The sequence below is a fragment of the Ursus maritimus genome, unplaced genomic scaffold (assembly GCF_017311325.1).
Source record: "Ursus maritimus isolate PB19 unplaced genomic scaffold, ASM1731132v1 scaffold_24, whole genome shotgun sequence".
In the NCBI taxonomy this organism is placed as follows: domain Eukaryota; kingdom Metazoa; phylum Chordata; class Mammalia; order Carnivora; family Ursidae; genus Ursus; species Ursus maritimus.
This window is the reverse complement of record NW_024424897.1, coordinates 41691537-41711305: the sequence shown is the minus strand read 5'-3', so window position 1 is coordinate 41711305 and position 19769 is coordinate 41691537. Positions and strand designations below refer to the sequence as shown.

The 19769-nt window shown below is 54.6% G+C and overlaps 1 protein-coding gene and 1 long non-coding RNA gene across 3 annotated transcripts in view; one reads left to right on the top strand and one right to left on the bottom strand.

Annotated features, from left to right (window-relative positions):
- The window catches only part of MYO18A (myosin XVIIIA), an 82793-nt gene that overhangs the window by 6054 nt on the left and 56970 nt on the right, over positions 1 to 19769 (top strand). The gene's annotated exons all lie outside the window — the stretch shown is intronic.
- On the bottom strand, positions 8174 to 14420 carry LOC103667213. The gene is made up of 3 exons (XR_569699.2): positions 14302 to 14420; positions 9290 to 9346; positions 8174 to 8974 (listed from the first exon to the last, which is right to left on the bottom strand). It is a non-coding gene; the product is annotated as an uncharacterized LOC103667213 (long non-coding RNA).

The window sequence follows — 19769 nt, the reverse complement described above, 5'->3', positions numbered from 1 at the left end:
CCCCCCCCCCAGCCCCCGGGGCCCACACTGCTACCCCTGGCCACCCCAGTCCTCACTCCCTTCTAATCTCTTATTTACGTTGAAATGGTTCTGGAAAATACCAGATATGCAAACACCCAGACTGGGGGTGGGGTGGGGTGGGTGAGGAGTGGGGTGAAGGGGGGTGTGTGGCGGGTGGGAACACAAGTATTTTAAAAATGCTGCAGATCTCTACAGCGTTTCCCAGAAACCACAAGCACGCGGTCCGCCTGCCAGCAGCGCTCCCGCCACCCCAACACCGCTGAGCGGCTGGGCTCTCCTCGCTGGAGCCGGAGGTGGAGAGCAGCGTCGGCGGGGGTGGGGGCTGGTGACCCAGCTGGGGAGGGGGCTCCCCGGCCGCCGGGGCTGCCTGGCGCCTCCATTGTCAGTCCTGGGCAGCGGGTACGGATGAGCCCCAGGCTTCCCGCAGCACTGTGGGCGCCCACCGTGCCAGACGGCGCTGAGGAGGACTGGAGTCTTCGAGGCTCCCCACCTCCTGCTGTGCAGTTTGAGGGGGGTGCAGCTCAGAGTCCTGCGTGGTGTTTGGCAGCCGCTTCTGTTCTGTTAAATACAGGGAACAGTGTCGGCAAAGCTTATTTTTTCAGTTGTTGCCTCTAGTTTGGTTGGGAAACTATTTCCCTAGACCGGGGTCCCCACTGTGGCTGCCTGGATCTCCCGCCACAGGTCCCTCAGAATCAGCACATGACATGCTTCCCGGGCACAGCTCCGGCCGGCCGCTTTGCCTGGACTCGGGGGCAGGGAAGCAGGTGGGGCGTTGGCCCAGGATTCTGTACGGCGCCTGGGGTGGCACATGGCACCTGCGTGCTCCCTAGGTGGTGTTTCATGGATCTGGTAAAGACTTAGTCGAGCAGAAGCGCCGTGGGGGCAGGGCACAAGAGGTGACAGCNNNGCGTGGGGGGCGGGGGGGCGGGATCACGGCAAGCGTGCCCTGTACGTTAGGCACTGCTCTAGCTGTTTCACGTATATGAACTCATTTCGTGGGCCCAGCAGCCCTTTGAAATAGGTGGTGTCATCTTTATTTCACAGATGAAGATAGCGGGTCACAGAGAGCTTAAGGGTAAGTCTGTGGCGGAAGGTTTCAGGGCTATTTAAAGGAACTTGTTGGGAGTTGAACTTCTGGCTTCAGCTCCTTGCCCTTCACGAGTGTGCTGTACCGGGGCGGGGAACACGGTATCCGCGCATCCTTATGAATCCACGGGGCGGCCCGGGCCTAGGTCCTTCTGAGTCCTGCTGCCCCTATCGGCCTCTCCTCCAGAAGGGAAGGGGAAGCAAGGAAGGACTGGCCGTTCTTGCTCTTGCTCTGTGGATGGGGAGCCCACGTGGCAGCAGGTGGGAGCTGGGAGAGGGACTGGGAAGCATGGCCAGGAAAGCCTTAGGAAAAGAGGCAGCATCTGTCTCCGCAGTGTTTGGGGGTGGTCCCTTGGGGGCGGTGCAGGGGCACACTTTGCCCCTTACACGTCTCCCCGGCTAGGCCCTGGAGGGTGAGGATGGTGCCCCTGGCCTGTTTGGCCCTTACTGTCATGCTAGTACAGACCTCTGCAGCGCTTGGCATGGCAGGAGCCCCAGAGAGTCACCTCTGACTGAGAACAGGTCCTCTTCTGTCACATGGGGGCTGCACACTGTTGCTTCCTCGTGCACACTGTGGGGAAAAGGTGAGGAGCACAGGCCTGGCAGAGGGCCTCGCAGGGAGTGGGTGTGCAACGAAGAGTTCTCCTTGGCTTCTGCCATTGAGTCCATGCTGTTCCTTATGTCTGTCATGCTTGTCCTTGCCCATCCTCATGCCCTCCTATGCATTGGCCCCAATGTCACTTCCTCGGAATGTCACTTCCTCGGAGAAGCCTTCCCTGACCCTCCGAGTCATCACCTCCTTCTCCTTCACACATTCATGTTTTAAGTTATCGTACTTCTCCGGCCCTGAGGGCTTCATGATACCTGTTGGATGTTTGCTGAGGGAAAGAAGATGGTTCTCTGGTCAAGAACTGGTTTCCCATTCTCTCTCATGGTTTTCCTCATTTACCTCACTTTTGATTCCTAGAACCCACCCCCCCGAATCGCCTTGGTGACTTGTCTGCAGTACGTGCCCCACCTTCACCCCTGACTCTGCTTCTGTGCCTGGGCACTCGGCAGCCCCCACAGGAATGGAGGAGACGTGGGCTCTAGGCATCCAGGAGCAGGTCGTGGGATGGCCTGCCTCCTGGCCCCGCGCTGGCGTCTTTGGGATGGCACCGGGCTTGGGTGAGAAGCAGATTTGGGGTTATACGGGGTCACACAGTGTGCAGTCCAGGGGACCTGGGAGCAATGTGCTTGTTGTCCTGACTGCGGGTCTCTGAGGGAGGAGGATATGGCCCAGCAGGGCTCACAGCTCCCTCTTTCCTTCGGCTGCTTTCCCGCTTTGCCTGTGTGCTGGAATGTCAGCAGGCTGGGAATTTTCACAGCGAGGATTTTTCCCAGTCAGAGCAACAGATTCCAGCTGGAGCCTGGGGACAGCTCCCACATGGGCAGGGGCTGCCAGAGAGGACCAGGGTACATGCTAGGGCACCCCAACTGCTGAGGCCCCACTCCCATCCTCCACGGGAAATGCAAACATCTGTCTCTCTCCTGGGTCAGGCAGAACCTGGGCTTCTGGAGCTGTGGAGCTCAGGAGAGGCAGTGGGAGGCCTTGGGCACCAGAAACTCCCCCTCAGTGAAGAAAGAACAGGGCTGGCCATATCCCACAGGCCTCACTACCCCCACCCCCGCCCACCATGAGTGAGTCAGGAAGGGGCGCTGCCTTGGATTCCAACCTCAGGTGCGGCTGTGGCTGCCAGACCCAGGTTCTCTGGCCTGTGGGGGCCGCCCAGTCTTGGCAGGAGGTGGCCCTGCTGAGTTTGTCACCCTAATCTGTCCCCTCTCAATGGGCCCCATAATGTCTCCAGGGCCTGGTTCCCTCTCTTAGTGACCCTTCCGGCCTCTGTGCCCTTTGCCCCTTGATCTCAGTTCTGCTGGCCCCTCCCTTCCACTCCCATTTCTGCAAGGAGCTGACTCACTTCCTCTCTCCCTCCCCAGTTTCTCTCACTGCCAGGCCCTATGGCGTACAGGGTACCCACGGGGCGGGAGATTTCTCACAGGGTGCTTCCTAGGCTCTTTTTCTTTGCAGTAAGACTGAGGCTGCCCCTGGCTCTGGGCAGAAGAGGGCTGGGAGATGGGGGGGTGGAGGGGCATGGCTCTGGGCTGTAGGAAGGGCCAGATGTGAATGGCCCTGGAGCCTTAGCACAATCAAGGTGGGATGTCAGGAAGCCTTGAAGAGCACCTGCCCCATGTCACCCTGTTGGCTCGGTTCTGTGGAGGAGAAAGGCTGAAGATGCCATCCCTGTGACCAGGAGGGCTGTGCTTTCTCTAGAACAGAAGACATCTGCAAAGAGATAGATCTCAGCCGAGGTGGCATGGGCTAGAGGCCAAGCAGTGACAGCACTGTCAGGCAGCATGAGACAGTCATGACTCTCCGTGACAGCCAGTTTCATGCCCAGCGTCATCTCCTCATGGAGAAAGTGTCTGCAGATTCCAGCGGCGCCTTCCAGGGCCAGGGTGAGGAGCCCGGTCTGCTACTGTCTCCCCGCTGGTTCTTCCCGCTGGGAGCCCTCATCCTGCCTCTCCTGGCCCCTGCCTCTCTCATCTGTGGACTGCCCTGGTTGCAGAGCCCCTTGCAGAAGCTGGCTTAGAACAATGGAAGGTTTCCTCCCCAAGTGGCTGGCATCATCTGGCTTGCCCTCCTTGGAGCCATCCAGGCTGGGGAAGCCTGAGGGCCTGGCACTTCCAGCACCGGGGACTCAGCTAGAGCTTGGCCTGGCACAGCCTGGGATCCTCCCCGCAGGCAGCCTAGGTTACCCAAAGGGCACAGGCACCGGGTAAGGTCGAGTCCCCAGCTCACTTGGCCATGCATCAAGTTCAACAGATGCTGAAAGGAAACGGGGCCTACTGCCTGAGAAGCCTGGGGGACTGCTGTCGGCTGTATTCCTAGAATCAAGCGACCAGCAAACATTCCTGTTCCCCACTGCACGGGCGGCCTGCCGTGATCCTGAGTTTGGCCTCAGGATTTCTGGACCATGACGGGTGTTTCTTGTTTAAATGAGGTTGGGGTGGCAGGCTGGAATGAGGCCTAGGCGTGGCAAAGGTAAGGGGTACCCGCCTGACCACCCCACCCAGAGTACTCTCAGCCTCTCTGGTGGGAGGTCACCACCCCCCACAGGCGCAGGTGCCTGTCTGCGTTCCTCTCCTAGGGCTTCTTTATTGCTGCCTGCCACCACCCGTCACTACCTGGCCTTGTGAGCAGAACCAGGCTCTGTGGCAGGACACCCAGTTTGGAAATGGCTTAGGACACATACACACGCCCTGCAACATTTAGTCTGGGTGTCTTTGTCTCTCAGACTCTTCCAAAGCATTTCTGCCACCAGCCTTTCGGCCTCCCCCTCTCTGTCCAGACCGGAGGACTTGGTCTCCAGGGCAGGGCACGGCAGAGTTTTCTGGCTCCCAGCAGGCCTCTGCATCTTCCTTCACACACCGCTTTTCAGGTCTTTCTCCTGTGCCTCTGAAAGAGGGACCCGTGCTATAAAGAGTCCCTTCTTCTTCCTCCCTACTCATTCTCTTCAAAAATCCCCAAACTGCAGATCTTATTGTTGCTATAGGAACAGATGCTTGGCAAATGTGAAGTTGGATGGAAGGGCTGGTTTTGGCTGTAGGAACTGCTTTCGGCTCATTTGGGGAGGAGAAGGAGGAGGCAGGCCGCATAGGCAGAAGGGCCCACACGTCGGAAGATGCGGATGATGATGTTTATGTTGTGAATACATTGGTGCATATTGGGCACAACATGGACGCTGGAGCTGGACTCCTCGGTCCAAAGCCGCACTCTGCTGCTTACTAGCTGTGTGACTTGGGCAAATGATTTAATTTCTCTGTGCCTCACTTTCCTCATCTGTCAAGTAATAATTATACTTTCTTATAAGGTGTTTTTAAGGATTAAATGAATCAATACCCGCCAATCATTTAGCATAGCATTATCCTCATCATTAATCTCTCTGTAAGATGCTGGGAGGTACTTGGTGCCTGGGAGCTTGATGGGCTTTCTGCCTACGAATGCCACAGGCCTGTTAGTGACTCAGCTCTGCTGCTGGGCGGGGTGGGGGGGGTGGGGGGGGTTGTGCAGGGCACTTTACTCTTGTCCCCAGAATGGTGCTTTTCCCCCAAAGGGCCCTCCAGGTGAAGACAGGGAAATAGGCCCAGATTGGTCCCCACGTTTACTCAAGGCCACATGACAGGCTCCGAGTCTGTCCAAACTAGTCCGTAGTTCAATGCATCTTTAAAATTGTGCTCCTTTTCCCATGACTGCCTCCAGTCAGATTCTTGGCCGATGCCAACAACTTTGGAATACCAGGCTTCCTTCTACCTATTTGTTTTCCGTTGAACAGACTCTGTCCTTTTTTGTGGTCTCTCTACAACATATTTTGTTTCTTCATGCCTGTCTTGCTTCTGGATGAAGGGTAAGCAGGAACTGAGGACAGAATGGAGGCACAGAACAGAGAGGCAACCCCGACCTACCCGTTCTTGGGTCTGTTCTCTGCTCCTTCATCACACATATGAGCTCGCCCGGACACAGATTTCAATTTTCTAAGTACTGTGGCAGAACCTTTCATATGAAGCACCAGTGAGAGACTGGTAGCTGTCAGATCCATGTCCTTCCTGTTCCCTTGTTCCTCCATGGATCCTGGGCTGGGGGAGCTTGTTTGGGCCTCTCTAGCATGGTGAGCATGCCCCGAAGTCCTTTCTCCACCAAGTCCTCCTCCTCTTCTTCCTCATTTGGTTCATAGAGCGAGTGACGCAGGGAGGGGGCCAGTTATGGTCCCCATTGCCCCATGGGCAGAACTCCTGGCATGCTGCTCAGAACGAGGCTTTATTGGCCTTATTTGCCCTTGACATTTCAGGGTTCTGTTGGGACGTCTCTCTCTGGAGCCCTAACATCAGATGAGTCCAGCAGCGGGTGGTGTGGGGAAGCCCTCAGGCCACTACATTCCAGATGTCTTACCCATGCATGGTCCAGAGACTCTGCAGAAACAAGGAACGATTGTGTGGCACTAAGGGGCTTTCTCCCAGGCCTGGGATGCCTTGGAGTGGGGGCTGGCTTCCATTCAGCTTTGCCTTTTCAGCCCCCTGCATCTGGCTTCTGCTCCCTGTTGTTAAATTGTGGCTCAGTGGTGTCCCCCTCCCCCACTTCTTTCTGAGGCTTGGGGTCATGGCAAGGCACAGGGGGATAGGAGCCCCAGCAGACTCTGGGGCAGGGGGTGGGAGAGAACAGCAGGGGGTCAGGGGCAACACCTGAGGGAGTCTTTGACAAGGATGACCAGGACAACCTGAAAGGGACTGTCTGGATCAGACCTGTCCAATAGGACACTCTGCCAAGATGGAAATGTTCCATAGTCTGTGCTTTCCAACTTGGTAGCCATTAGCCACATATGGCTCTTGAGCACTTGACGTGTGGCCGCCATGACTGAGGAACTGAATCTTAAAAAAAAAAAAAAAAAAATTTTTGTTTTTGTTTTAATTTAATCAGAGTATTCCCATTGTTTCGACTTAACGTAGATGTAAGTAGCTATACGTGGCTCGTGTCTACCGCATTGAACAGGGCGGCTCCAGACAGCTCTCAGAAAAAAATGGCAGGGTACTCTTGAAGGCTTCTCACCTCTCGCAGCCCCCCTGGTGAGGCTGGGGATGGCGCAAAGCCTCGTCCTCTCTGGCAATTTCTACACTTCACCAGCTCTGGAATCCTGATGCCCCAGGGCCGACAGGTCCCTGGCTGTGTGCCACCACAACTGGGGCAGTGCTTCCCCACCTTGCCAAGCATGTTTTCTGCCCAGCCTTGTAACGCGCAGGTGCTCACACGCCCCAGTGGATTTGGCCAAGGCTGTTAATGTGGAGGCGGTAGGTTGGTAGGAAAAGGAGAAGCTTTGACTTCATCCTTCCTACTTCTATGGAGATTGAGTTTGAGCTTTATTTTTACTTTAAAGGGTTCTAGAAACAGGCCCAGTGAGGGCCTCCAGAGGTGAACACACAGATCCTCAAACATATAATGAGTGTCCAGTGTTTGGAGGAACCCGAGGCTTGTCTAAAGCAGCCTCCCTGACTTGAGAATAAGCACCACGGGTTTCCAGTTCTCACACCCAGGAAGACCTTACTGATGTTTTATTTAAATTCATGTGGCTGACCCTTAAACTGGCTTTCCTTTTTTTCTTCTCTGGAAATAGAAAAGAGTTGTCATTTATGTGAAAAAGAGAACAATAGTTCATTATGCTTATTCTCTCATGTCTGCCAGAGGGGGTTGGGGATGGGAATATTGTGTATGTGGTACATTTGCTAGACTCAGAAGTGAACCAAGTCTGCGTGGGATTTGGGCAGGGGTCTGGAGGGTTTTGTCAAGGCTGGCCCTTGGCTTTGGGCCTTGTGGGAGCTTGGCGAAGCAGAGGCAGTTTGGAAATCCCCAGGGGCCGTGAGGAAATCCCCGCAGATGAGAGTCCTGGGGAGCAGCAGACCTACCGGAGTGGCCGGGATCTGACTCTGAGGGGACAGACTCCTAGTCACCACTTGTGCTCTGTGCCCATGAGATGGTGTGGTGTGACCAGGCTCTGAGCAAACCTTTGGGTGTGCTAAGGCAGGGGCTGGAGGAGTGCCAAGCCCTAAGCCTCAGTGATAGTGACGGTAGTGATCTGGAGCTGCCCCCCTTCCCCAGACTTTCCTAGACTTCTAGTCCCAGACCTCCCCCAGCACAACGGTTTACAGCGTCCCCGGAGTCTTCTGTTTACTCGTGTATTCATTCATTCATCCATTTTATTCCATCAGTAAGCATTTATTGAGTGCCCACTATATGCACGGGCTGTTTGGGGTTTGGGGGATGGAACCGTGATTGAAACAAAGGCGGCGCCGAGCTCCACGCTGCCCCTTCTCGCCGTACCCTTCCAGGATAAAGCGAGAGGCCATCTTGCCGCGGCAGCCCCCTCTGTCTTGAGCTCCCGGGGGACGCCTCTTGGGGGCGTGGCCTGGACGCCTGCCCTGCGGAGGTGAAATCCCGCGGGTTCGGCGGCCCGGGCGGGCGAGAAGGCGGCGGCCGCCCTCTGCCGGGCTCCGGAGGAGCTGCAGGGCGGGTGCGTCCTGTGGCTCCGGGCGCACTGCGCGTGTGCGGGAGCTGGTCCCTCCCTGGCTCCGCCCCTGCGTCTGCCGGCTGGGGGGCTGGGCCAGGAAGGGCGGCCGGGGCTTGGACCTGGGGCTGGGTGGGCTCCCAGCTCCCACCCGCCACGACCGGCGACCGCCTCGACGGCAGGAATGTCTGGGCCCAGTCCTGGGCTTGTACTTTTCAACACCTTGAAACGCTGCATGCCCCCTAACTTCCCTAAATAAGGAGTTCTATTAGTGACATTTTATACATTGCAAATTAGTAATAGTACAAGTACTATATGATAAGTATCCATTTGTGGAGACTTTATAGACTTTTTTTAAAGGAGTTTTGATTTAAAGAGGAACTAGAGAGACAAAAAGGGTCAGAGGAGTATTCTTTTAAGATGTTAGGTAGAACGCCAGGCTCAATGTTTTTCAAGCTATCTCCTGAATCAGGCTCCATCTGACATTCCCGTTTTGGATAGTGGCTTCAAACTGTTCTCTTGAAATCTTGACAGCTTGAAACCTTGGAGGCTTTAGATCTTCTTCCCAACTACCACCCCCTCCCCCAACTTCGTGCCCATTTCCCAGCCTCCCCCGTAGCCACCAAGTCTCTGTCTTGCATCACCTTCTCTTCCCCACTGCCAGAATAGGGCAGACCCCTCCCCCATCCTTCCTCTGGCCATCACCTTGACTTCCAATGGTCTTTCAGCTTCCAGCCTCCTTTGCTTCCCAGCATCCTTCTGTTAGATCAGCATTCCTAAAGCGAGGGTTTAATCATGCCCCTTCACTCTCCAGAAACCTCCTAGGACTCCCACTGTTTTCCAGGCAGGAGGCAGAGTGGAAGGAGCAGGGCTCTAGAGTTAGAATGCCTAGAGTTCTAACCCTGGCCTTGCCAGTCACTATCTGTGTGGTTGCAGGCTAGTTACTGAACCTCCGTAAGCCTCAGTTTCCCAAACCACCATTCCTCTTTGGAGCACTCACCTCCCAGGGTTTTGTGAGGAAAACAAGTGGCAAGGTCCCTGACCCGTGGCTAGTGCTCAGAATGTGCCTGCTTTGTCCTTTGGCCACTTACCTCCCTTTTGTCCTCAGGTACCGGCCTTTCAGTTGCAAGTGACAGAGCCCAGCTGACCTGGTTTAAAAAGGAGAAACATGCCAGGGTCTCAAACATCTGAAACTCGCAGGGGGTAGAACTGGTTATAGGCTCGGCCTTATCTAGCACCCAGGCCTTTTCTGTCCTCAGTTCATCTTCCCTGATGGCTTGGTCCTCAGACAAATGGTGGCAAAATGGCACAGCACCGGGTTCAGGTCTTGTGGGAAAAGAAATGTGACTCTTTCGATAATCCCGAAGTCATTCTATGGCCTTGATACTGATTGGGTCATATTCCTTCCATGAACTAATCCCTGTAGTCCAGGGATATGACACACTCGTGGGCCAGACTCAAGTCACCTGCTGGGGTAGGTCCCCACGGGGACATTGGGGTGCTGTCAGCAGAGGATGGAGGAACGAATCATGGGCAGCTGAAACCACACCTGTCCACTGTGGCATACAGGCCTTCTTGATCTGGCCCCACTGACCTTTCCAGCTTTGTCTCTCATTGTTTACTTGTCTGTGTCCTACACTTCGCGTTTCATGCTTTCCCAACTCCTTGCCTTCTATTATTCTAGTCCTTTACCCTGGAATTCCCTACTCCTTCATCTCCTCATGACAGACTTCCTTCCATCCTTCACCGCCCAGCCCCAAGCTGCCTGTAAGCTGTCTGCCTCATTCCCCAACAGGAAAAGATCTCTGCCTCTGAACTTCCCTAGAACATTATCAGTGCCCCTATTGGAGCGTGGAGCAGATTCTAAGTCAAATTCTAATTCTTTGGGTACATTTGTTATCTCTTCTGCTGGTCTGTATGTTTGCTGAGGTCAGGGACTGTGTCTGCTTCATCGTGTTTCAGTCGCTCACTCACTCACATGTCAAGCACTGTCTCTGAGCAGGGCCCAGTGTTAGGTGGGTGCAGGCGACACAACCGTGAACAACAGACATACCACCTCTGCCTCAAGCAGCTCATAGTCCAGTTGCGAGGACAGGAAAGGAAGCAGGCCTTGTGCTTCCCTCGAGGTATTACACGTAACTGCTAGAAGCCTTCCGTGTAGCCACCACGCACTCTGCTTAGCCACCCTGCCGGGCCCAGGGCCGGTCACAAAGCTAAGGACCTCTCGCTCACCCCGCACCACCACCAACGTGGGAGAGCAGAGTAGTTAAAGTTGTGACTCTATCTGGATACCCCTTTTTTCCTATTGTGTTCAATCCCCTGTATCTCACGGTACCTTCCAGATGAGTTAGTTAAATCCGGTGGATACTTCCCGAGCGCCTACTATGTGCCTAGTGACTTTAGAATCTAATCCCACCCAGTATCTGTGCGGCTTCCGTTGTGTCTAGCAGAGCACAGCATTGAGTATGAGAAAGGACCACCCTGTGTACGTGCTGATATCTAGGTATAGACAGTGAGGACTGTGGGTTTTGATAATAATTTAATCACTACCTCCAATTTGCCAGGCCTAATGCCAGGTGCCTTATGTGTACTAGCTCTTTAGATTCTCACAACCCCATGAAGTGGGTATGCCATTATAAGGCAAGGAACTCTTAGAAGCTGAGTAACTTTCCCTTAGGTCAGACAGCAAGACAGACACCAAGCTGGGATTGCTGGAATTCAGACCTAGGGGTGCCTGCCTGCGAGTCTGACTGCACTGTGTCACCAGGCCTGCCTTGGGGTCTAGGGAAGGCTTCATAAAGGAGGTGACACTGGAGATGGACCTTAACAGATGGGAGGGGTGGGCAAGGAGGAGAGGCATTTATAACAAATGCGCTTGTGGTGATGAGGACTTCAGGAAGATCTGCCCAAGAAAGTGAGAGCAAGGTGTGCTGGGGAGAGGGAGATGGAGGGAGAAAGGGGAAGTGCCAGGAGGCAGGCCCAGGGGGCTGGGGGTGGGCTGGCGCGGAGTGACCGCTCAGCCCCCTGGGGTCATAGGTTGGGCTTACAGAAGACACTGGAAGACACGGGCCAGGCCCTGGGGCAGCAGAGGGACTGTGTGTGTGTGGCTGTGTGTGTGACGCTGAGTGAGTTACCAGGGCCTCAGGTTTCCCCTCTGAATGAAGAGGCCTGCCCTGTCACTGAGGGAAGAAACTGCTTTGGGTGATCTCCATCAGTAACACGAGTCAACTCAGAGACAGAACTGACAGGATCTAGTCGTCTGGATAGAAAAGAGGTGCGGAAACACACATGGTGACTAATAATTCAGAGCGGGACTCTGAGGGTAAAGTGACACCTCGGTCACCCAGAAGTCATCTTCCAGAGCACTGCTGAATGGAAGGTAGGCCTAGAAGGCTCTCAGACAGCCGAAATAGAGGACAGCAAGTCGCAGGTGAGAACCCAGGCCCTCCTCACAGGGGAGTGGCTCTCCGATAGTCGCTTGCTCTGCTCTGGACTCTGTCGTATCAGGCTTGGTTATCTGGTTTTCTAGCCTTTGGCAGAAACTGCTTCTTAGAAGGAAGTGAGACTGTTAGGGACAGGCCTGCTGACAGGCGGAGTGACAGCTGATGGCCTGACGGGAGAGGGGACAAAAGAATTAAAAAGCAGATACACGGACACAAAGGGCATCTGGCCTTCCCCACATGGGCATGGAGTGAGGCCGCAGGTGGACTGCTGTGCCTAGGACAGGGCTGGTGGCCTTTGAGCAAGTGGCCAGGGGCATTGGTAGGACAGGAGCCAGGCTGGGAAGTCCGGAGTCCTCACAGTGGGAATGATGTGCCCCTCAGTACAGGATGGAAACGAGTTGGGTTCAAGAGAGGAAGCTCAGAATTTGACATGTTTGAGATGGGTTCGGAGTGTTTTACGTAGAAGAGACTCTATGAAATGTATATTTTTATGATTTATAAATTAGTCATAGAATTTAGAAAACTACTGAAAATAGAAAATATTTGTCCCTTCAAGAGGGTAGTCTTCAGTTACCTGGAAATTTCCCCCCCTAATGATCGCAGATAGATAATAATAGTTAACACTGTTGAAAACTTTTTTTCCAATAAGTTTATTAAAAACTTTTGTGTTAGACACTGTTCCTAGGGCAAGCACTAATTCATTTAATGCCTCCAATAACCCTACGTGGTAGGTTCTATCATTGCCCCCCTTGTGAAGGTGAAGAAGTCACAGCACAGGGTTCAGTCGTGTAGTTTACCACACGGACAAGCCACAATTGAACCAGGCTGGCTGGACCTGGAAGTCTCACTGTTGACCATGGTACACCATGAATAATTCCTCTAAAGCAGTGGTTCTCAGAATCACCAGGAGGGCGGCTGAAGCACAGGTGCTGGGCCCCATATCCAGCGTTTCTGATTCTGTAGGTCTGGAGGGGGGAGGGGTTGCTGGTCTGCGGACCGCACTTTGAGAACCAAACCCTTTCACTCACTGAGATTTTAGCGGTCACATACTGACCACGCCAAAGAGTCACTGTGGGCAGAACCCTCGTTTTGCAGATGAGGGCCGTGTAAGTCACATGCCCATGGTCGCACAGCTCAGTTCTTCCTTCTTTCCTTCCTTCCTTCCTTCCTTCCTTCCTTCCTTCCTTCCTTCAGGCACTCAGTGATTTAACAAAGGGACACCTCTGCAGTGCTCAGCCTTGGCTACCTATAAGAATCACCTGGGGGGAGCTTTTATGAATCCTAGTGCCCAGGCTTCCCTCCAGGACCAATTAAATCAAAGACAAGGGATAAGGGGTGGGATTCAGGCATCAGTATTTTTGGAGTCCCACGGGAGATTTCAGTCTGCAGCCGAGGTTGGCACCAATGTGTCAAGAAGGCCCTGGGGATGTGAAGATCTCTGACACAGCACATGCCCTGGAAGGGCCAGACGATCTCCCTGGGAAGACACACCAGTCCCTAGAAAGCAGAGGCAGGAGGCCCACATCCTCATGGTCTGTGTGGTGGGGGGAGGCGGCGCTGAGCTTTGGTCCTCTCAGGCAGTGCTTACCAGCCTTTTCTCAGAGAAAGTCATGCTGTTTACATGACCCACTGGGCTCACAAGACTGGCCGGAGTGGCAGGCCTGGGGGTCTCTAGCCACCCTCTTTGGACACAGGTTAGGTGACAGCTCTGTTCCAGGTACCTTCCCACCCCACCCCACCCTTTTTTTTTCCTGGAGAGGAAAAGACAGGCCACCTCCTTTTTTTTCTGCAGAGCTGACAGCTTCTGGGTCAGCTTCAAAAGGTCTGTCTTTTGGCTCCTTCCCACCTGCCCCAAGCGCCCCTTTCAGCCTCTTGTGGGGTCCCCAGCCCCGGTCTGGGCATCCCGTGGTACTCCCTGAAGAGCAGGGCCAGGCTTTCTCTTCACGAGGAGCACTGGCTTTTCACCGGCAGCCCTCGCTCATTGGCCAGACGCCCACGATTTCCTCTGCAGGGCCCAGGCCCACCCACCACACCCTCCTCGGTGCCTGCAGTCTCTGGCCGTGTGGGCCGAGGACATGCACACAGAAAGTGTAGTTGATTCCTCGCATGTCCCCAGTGCATTTCCGGCGAAGCAGCCACAGTGGGCCTCAGACGGATCGTGTGGGTCTCTCTTCCTGCCAGACTTTTCCAGGATGGCTGCACGGCTGCTGTTGGGGCACAGCGTGCAGCAGGCCCTGCATACTGGATTGGATGTGACGTTAGTGGTTTTCTGGGCCTCTGCCGCAGTAATTAGATGGCTGGGGTGAGCTTATGATTTGTGTGTTCTCAAGAACACTGTGCTGTGATTGAGTGCTCATGCATGGTGGTATGCTCGTGTGCGTGTGTGTGTGTGTCTGTGTGTGTGTGTGAACGCGCATGTGCTTGTGCTAATCCTGGCCTGTGGGGCCGGGGGCTGCAGGTCTCAAATTCCTCTGCTATTTTTAGGGGCCATATCAGCTCAGCTGTCCAGGAGCCCGGGTATATGTCAGTAGGAAAGTCCCACCCTCCCTGTCCCTTGCCCCTAACCCTTCAACACCTCCTGCCCCCCACCGTGCCCTCTCTCTCAGTGCCTCCTCTTCCCCTTCCACACATACTGTATTTCCCTCTCCATCCCCGCATACCTGGTACCCGCGGTCCTGGAGGCCACTCAGTGTCTGGGACCGGCTCTGGCCAGGGTTGGGCAGCTCCGCCAGCGGGAGGGGCCTGGGAGAGGGAGGGGAGCAGGGGCGGGGCTGCAGCCAGTGCTATTTTGAGCTGCTAACGGAGCAGCATCGGAGAGGAGACTCCTTGCTCCTGGTTGCTCCAGGCCAGGCCATGCGGGTGAGTGTCCCTCTGACCCCCCACCCCGGAAATGTCCCAGGCTCCTCATGCCGGTTCCTCATTTCTGAAAGGAGGGGCCTTTTTGTTATTTCCCCAGATGTGGCTGAAGGAGGTGGGGGGAGGGAGGTGCCTTGGAGCCCCTCTCTGAGCTTCTTGGTGGGGAGGGAATCCTTCAGCTCAGGCAGCCTTCCAACGCCTCAGAGGCAAGGCCCTCCTGGGCCTGACTCATGACTTTGGGAGTTTGGGAGGGGGCTCCATTTTCTAAAGCTCGGTGTCCTGCGACTGTATCAGCTTGTCCCCAGGCTGTGACACGCCTTCCCCACAGACCATTAGCGCTTGAGGCCTTCATTCCTTGGAACGCTATTTTCTTCTGAGGCCTGGAACCCCAGTACCTCCCGGACCTTAGGAAGTCTTGTTCCTGCTTTGTGTTGCCAGTGTGGCCCTCCTTCGTCCCCGTAAACAAGAAAAAGGCGCTAGAGAGGGGTGGTCCCTTGAGTTGTCAGGGGGACCAAGAGTGGACTCAGCATGGCCTCCTGCATTTCTGTGTGTCAGACCCTTGGAAGGGGCACAGATGGCATCTCGGGGATGCCCTGACTGCGTGTAGGTCTCATTTTCAGCAGAGATCACTCCAGAGGAGTAAGTTCCTTAAAAAAGCAAGTGAGGAGAGACATAGCTGCCTCCCAGTCGTTCCGTTTCTCCCCCATGCCAACCTCTCCCAGCCACCGAGGGTCAGGTTTTCGGTCGTGTCAGCAGTTGGCAGCGTGTGGGCTGGCCCAGTGCGAAGGTATACCGAGAGCCCGAGACGTGCCCCAAGCCTGTGTCTCTCCCTGTGCCCCGTCCCAGCCACAAAACTGGCGCCACTGCTGAGGTGTGTGGGGGTAGCTGGGGGTGGGGCCAGAGGGACTCCTCACCCTGCGAGGTGGGTGCTTCCTGGTCGGGTCTCCTCCCCACCCCACCCTACCCAGGGCCCCTGCGCCACCAGGACTAGGTCGAAGATTGGGGGGTGTGCATGATGATGGCGAGGCAGATGGCAAAGGGCCCGGCAGAGGGCCAGCAAGTGTCCCTGGGGAGGGGGGCAGGGAGGGAGGCCTCCAGCAGGTCCCGCTGTTGGAGGAGGAACCCCGGGCCCATCTGCAACTGCAGTGGCAGCAGGAAGCCATTCCAGTGCACCTGCTTCCTCCGGGCTGGCCGGCAGTGAGTGCAGGCGCTCTGCCGCTTTCTGTTCCGCCCCGGGGGTGGGGGAGGGCTCTCACTGGAGGCTGGACCGAAGGGGCCAGGGTGGCCCTGCCAAGCTCTTCTCCCCCTCCTCCTCTGGCTGGCAGCATGGCCTCAGGCCACTCCCTGCAGAGACTGCTCTGTGCAAAGCCTCTTCGGGTCATGGTAGAAGGGCAGGTCACGTCTGGAAACCCCTGCTTTCTCTCCAAGCTGTTATTCTGGCAGATGATGTCATGGAAGTTCAACCGTGCAGGTGGACCGAGGGAGACGGGGGCAGGGCTTGCTTCCATCCCTTAAAGTGAGCCTGGGAGGTCTTATTGGAGGACAGACCTGGGTGTGAGTTCTAATTTGCCGCTTGCTGCTCTGAGGCCTTGGCCGGGTCATTTCTGAGCTTCCTTTTGCTCATTTGTAAAGTAGCAATCATATTAGTATCTCCGTCAGAGGACAGTTGTGGGAATTAAATGAGATCATGCGTGCAGAGGGTTCAGCACGGTGCCTGGCACTTAGGACATGCTCAGTAAAGGTTAGTTGTTTTACTGTTCTTTCTTCCCTACGCCTTCATCCCCCACGCCCATCCTTAGATAAGTACGTGCTAGGGTGGGACTGGTAGGGAGCGGGTCTCCTGGGAGCTACTCTCTGCGCCTCAGAACGGGAAAGGAGAGGGAGGAGGATTCCATGCCTGTTTCTCCTCCAGACATGTACCAGTGTTGGCAGAGGGAAGAGGTGCCACGTTCCCTAGGTCACAGACAGCAGGATCGCCTCTTTCTCTTCCCCCTTCCCTTGGGGGCTCCCGGTGTGTGGCTATCTGCAGGGACACGGGAGCCTCAACGCATTTTCCCCAGCCTGGGTAGCCCATGCCTGTGGGGAGTCACAGCCTGGTCCAGCCCCTTGAGTGCTGGAAGCCTTCCCAGGCTGAGCATCGATGGGTCCCTCAGCACATTTCTTGGATTTCTCCTCTTTGAGAACAAATGCTTTCAGCTATTATCTCCTCTGCTTTTTCTTTTTTATTGACTATTTAGCCATCTTTACAATAAACAGTAAGTAACAAATACAAAACAAAATAAATACCAAATGTCTCTATTGTGTCTAATTTACGCAGTTTACAAGACTATGATGATCACTGTTTGCATATTATTTACGTCCTAGTTTCTTTGATTGGTATTATTTTAGGTGGAATCTTCCCTACGGTTACAGTGGTCACCTATTTATTAGTTTAAATGGCAACATAACTGTGCATTGGACACAAGTACCATAGCTCACCTACCCCTTCCCTAACGCTAGGCAATTGGGTGGTTTCCAATTTGGGGTTCTTACATAGAGTGCATCTTTAAAAGTCTCTGTATGGGTTTGTGGGATTTTTCTTTTTCTTCCTTGCTTGAAATCAGCTCATTGCTTAGACAGTCCAGAAGATGGGATGGCCAGGGCCAGAGGATGATGCGTTTTATGGCTGTGTTGCTTCCCAAAGAGCTACTCAGCAATTTCAGTGTCCCCGCCCTCCCCTTCCACCCCGTGGCTTTGAGTGTACTATTTATTGTTGCTAAGTTTAGCGAGTGTACCTCCCTTGTGTTCCCCTCATCCCCGGGAATCAGGATTGGCAAATGTTATCCCCTTCGTTTACAGTTGAGGGAAGAGACCAGATGGAAGTGAGAAGTTTGCCAAAGAACCCCCATCGCCACGCTGTCACGCGGCAAATGTTTATTTACTAAGCGCCCACAGTATGATGGGTAACATCGCGTCCTGCCTGTGAGGAAGCCACAGTCCAGGGAACGCTGTGGACGCATAAACAGCTTACAGCCTGAACCCCAGTGCTGCCACCAACTGGCTCTGGGGCCCTCGGCAAGGCCTTTGCCCTCTAGAAAGTGGGGTTTCGTGAGGGTGAAATAAGGAGCCTGCCACTGTGCCTGGCTCCTAGTAGGTGTTCAGTGAGCACTGGTGTCTCTCCCCTTCCCTCCAGAGACGCGGCCAGAGGGGCGCCTATGTGGCGCAGTTCGTTGAGCATCGGACTCTTGGTTTTTTGGCTCAGGTTCTGATCTCAGGGTTGTGAGTCTGAGCCCCACATCAGGCTCCCTGCTCAGCACGGAATCTGCTTAAGTTTCTCTCCCTCCACCCCTCCCCCAACACACACTCTCTCTCTTTCTAAAATAAATTAATCTTAAAAAAAAAAAAAGGGAGACAAGGCCAAAAGTGCCTGAGAGGGTGGTCAGAGAGGTGGTCGGAGCCTCAGAGGGGCAGGATCGTGGTGCGGTCTCCCTTTGTAAGTCTAGAAACTTATCCGGGTACATTGAACACTAGTCAACACCTCACTGTCGATCCACGCTTCAGCTGGATCCAGACCTCTCCAGACCTCCTGAACGTTGACGATGGCACAGTACGTTAGCCGGAATTAAGGACGGCTCAGCCCCTCTGACCTGGCCGAGCCTGGCAGAAGTGGTGGGCCTCTGTGGGAGCTTTGCAGTCAGAGCAACTTGGGTTCAAATCCCAGCTCCACCACTTAATAGCTTTGGGGCCTAATCTCATTCCGAGTCTTTTTCCTCATCAGTAAGATGAGAAGAGCAATAATTCCTATGTCGTGAGGCTGTTGTAAGACTTATATTCAAACATATGTGTTAAATACTTTTGCAGGGCCCATCGCATTGTAGGTGTTCCGTATTCAGTCATGAAGGAGGTTGTCAGAAAGGGCTGAAATCCCTAGAGGGAGCAGGGCAGGGAGGACAGGCCTTGGCCCCCGTGCTGCACGGAGCCGTTCATTCCCAGCTCTGGCAGTGACTGTGGTGGAGACGTCGCCACCATCTTTGGGGCTGAGTTCCTCTCCTGTTCTGTATTGGCTAAACATAGGTTATTCCGCGTCCTAAGCAAATCCTTAAACTCTGTAAAAGCCAGTGATAAGGAAGAGAGGAGAAATAGCCAGGCGATTCCTCACAAAAGCCACAGACAGAATTTCCTCTGGGGAGAACCCCACACTTGGGTTCAGAGTGATGATATCCCTAAGGAAGGGCTGGGGCAGAGGCTCAGGCCCGGGTGGCCTAGTGTCCCCGCAGCCTGGGAGGCGGGGACCCCTCCCTGCACACACACAAGAACTTGAGCTGGAGATCAAAGACCAGAGGAGTTCGATAATTAAAGTCTAGCGCATGGACCGGATAATAAAATAGGCAAGTCAACAAAGCCCATTAAAAATAACTCTCTAATTTTTCCCTGATCATTCAGGATAAGCAGTAATCAGAGTGAGCCAGTTCTTTCACTTCACTGAATTGAATGGGTTCTTTGGATGAAGCCTCTCCCTAGGTTGAGGCAAATTCTGTCCGTTCCCTCTCAAGAGCACCCGTTCTAATTTCTCACCCATCAATGGGGCGGCTTTACCGTTCTCCAGGCCTCCTGCTCCTGGCGGGTAGTGGCGTGCGGCAGGTAGAAGGCAAAGTTGCCAGAGTCCTGGAGAAACTTTGTTAATGCCAACACAGGCACATACCTTTGGTTCATGGAGTTGAGGGCTAGAGTGCCTCTCCCTACCCAGACCCCGAGGGTACAGACCCGGAAAGGACTGTAGCCATGATCTACCCTAGTCCATCCCCTAATTCTACAGAGAGGCCCAGAGAGGTGAGCTGGCTTATTCAAGGACACACAGCTTCCAGGCGCAGCAAGTTCTATGGTCTGTACCCCACCTCGCCGTCTCTTTCCTCCAATGTTTTATTCCTTGCTCCTCCTCTGATGTCTGAGCTTTGCCATCTGTCTCCCCCACTTCCTCCCTCCTGTCCCCTGTTGCCCACAGTGTTTGTCCCGGCAGGTCGTGGCCTTTAGGAAGACTCCGATTCCCTGAGCGACCCTGCCCACCCCGTGTCTTCTCTGACCCAGGGTGCAGGCTACCTGCGGCGTCATGGCCTTTTCATCAAGGTTCGCCTTCTGGGAGCAAAAGGAAAGTTGGGTCTCAAAATCCTTGTGCTTTTCCTATGTGCTTGGCATGGTGTGTGCAGGCAGGAGTCTGGCTTGTGGGCAAGGGAGCTCTGGGAGCTAGAGAGAGACTGGCGCATGTGTGTGTATTGGGGGGCTGGGGAGAATGACC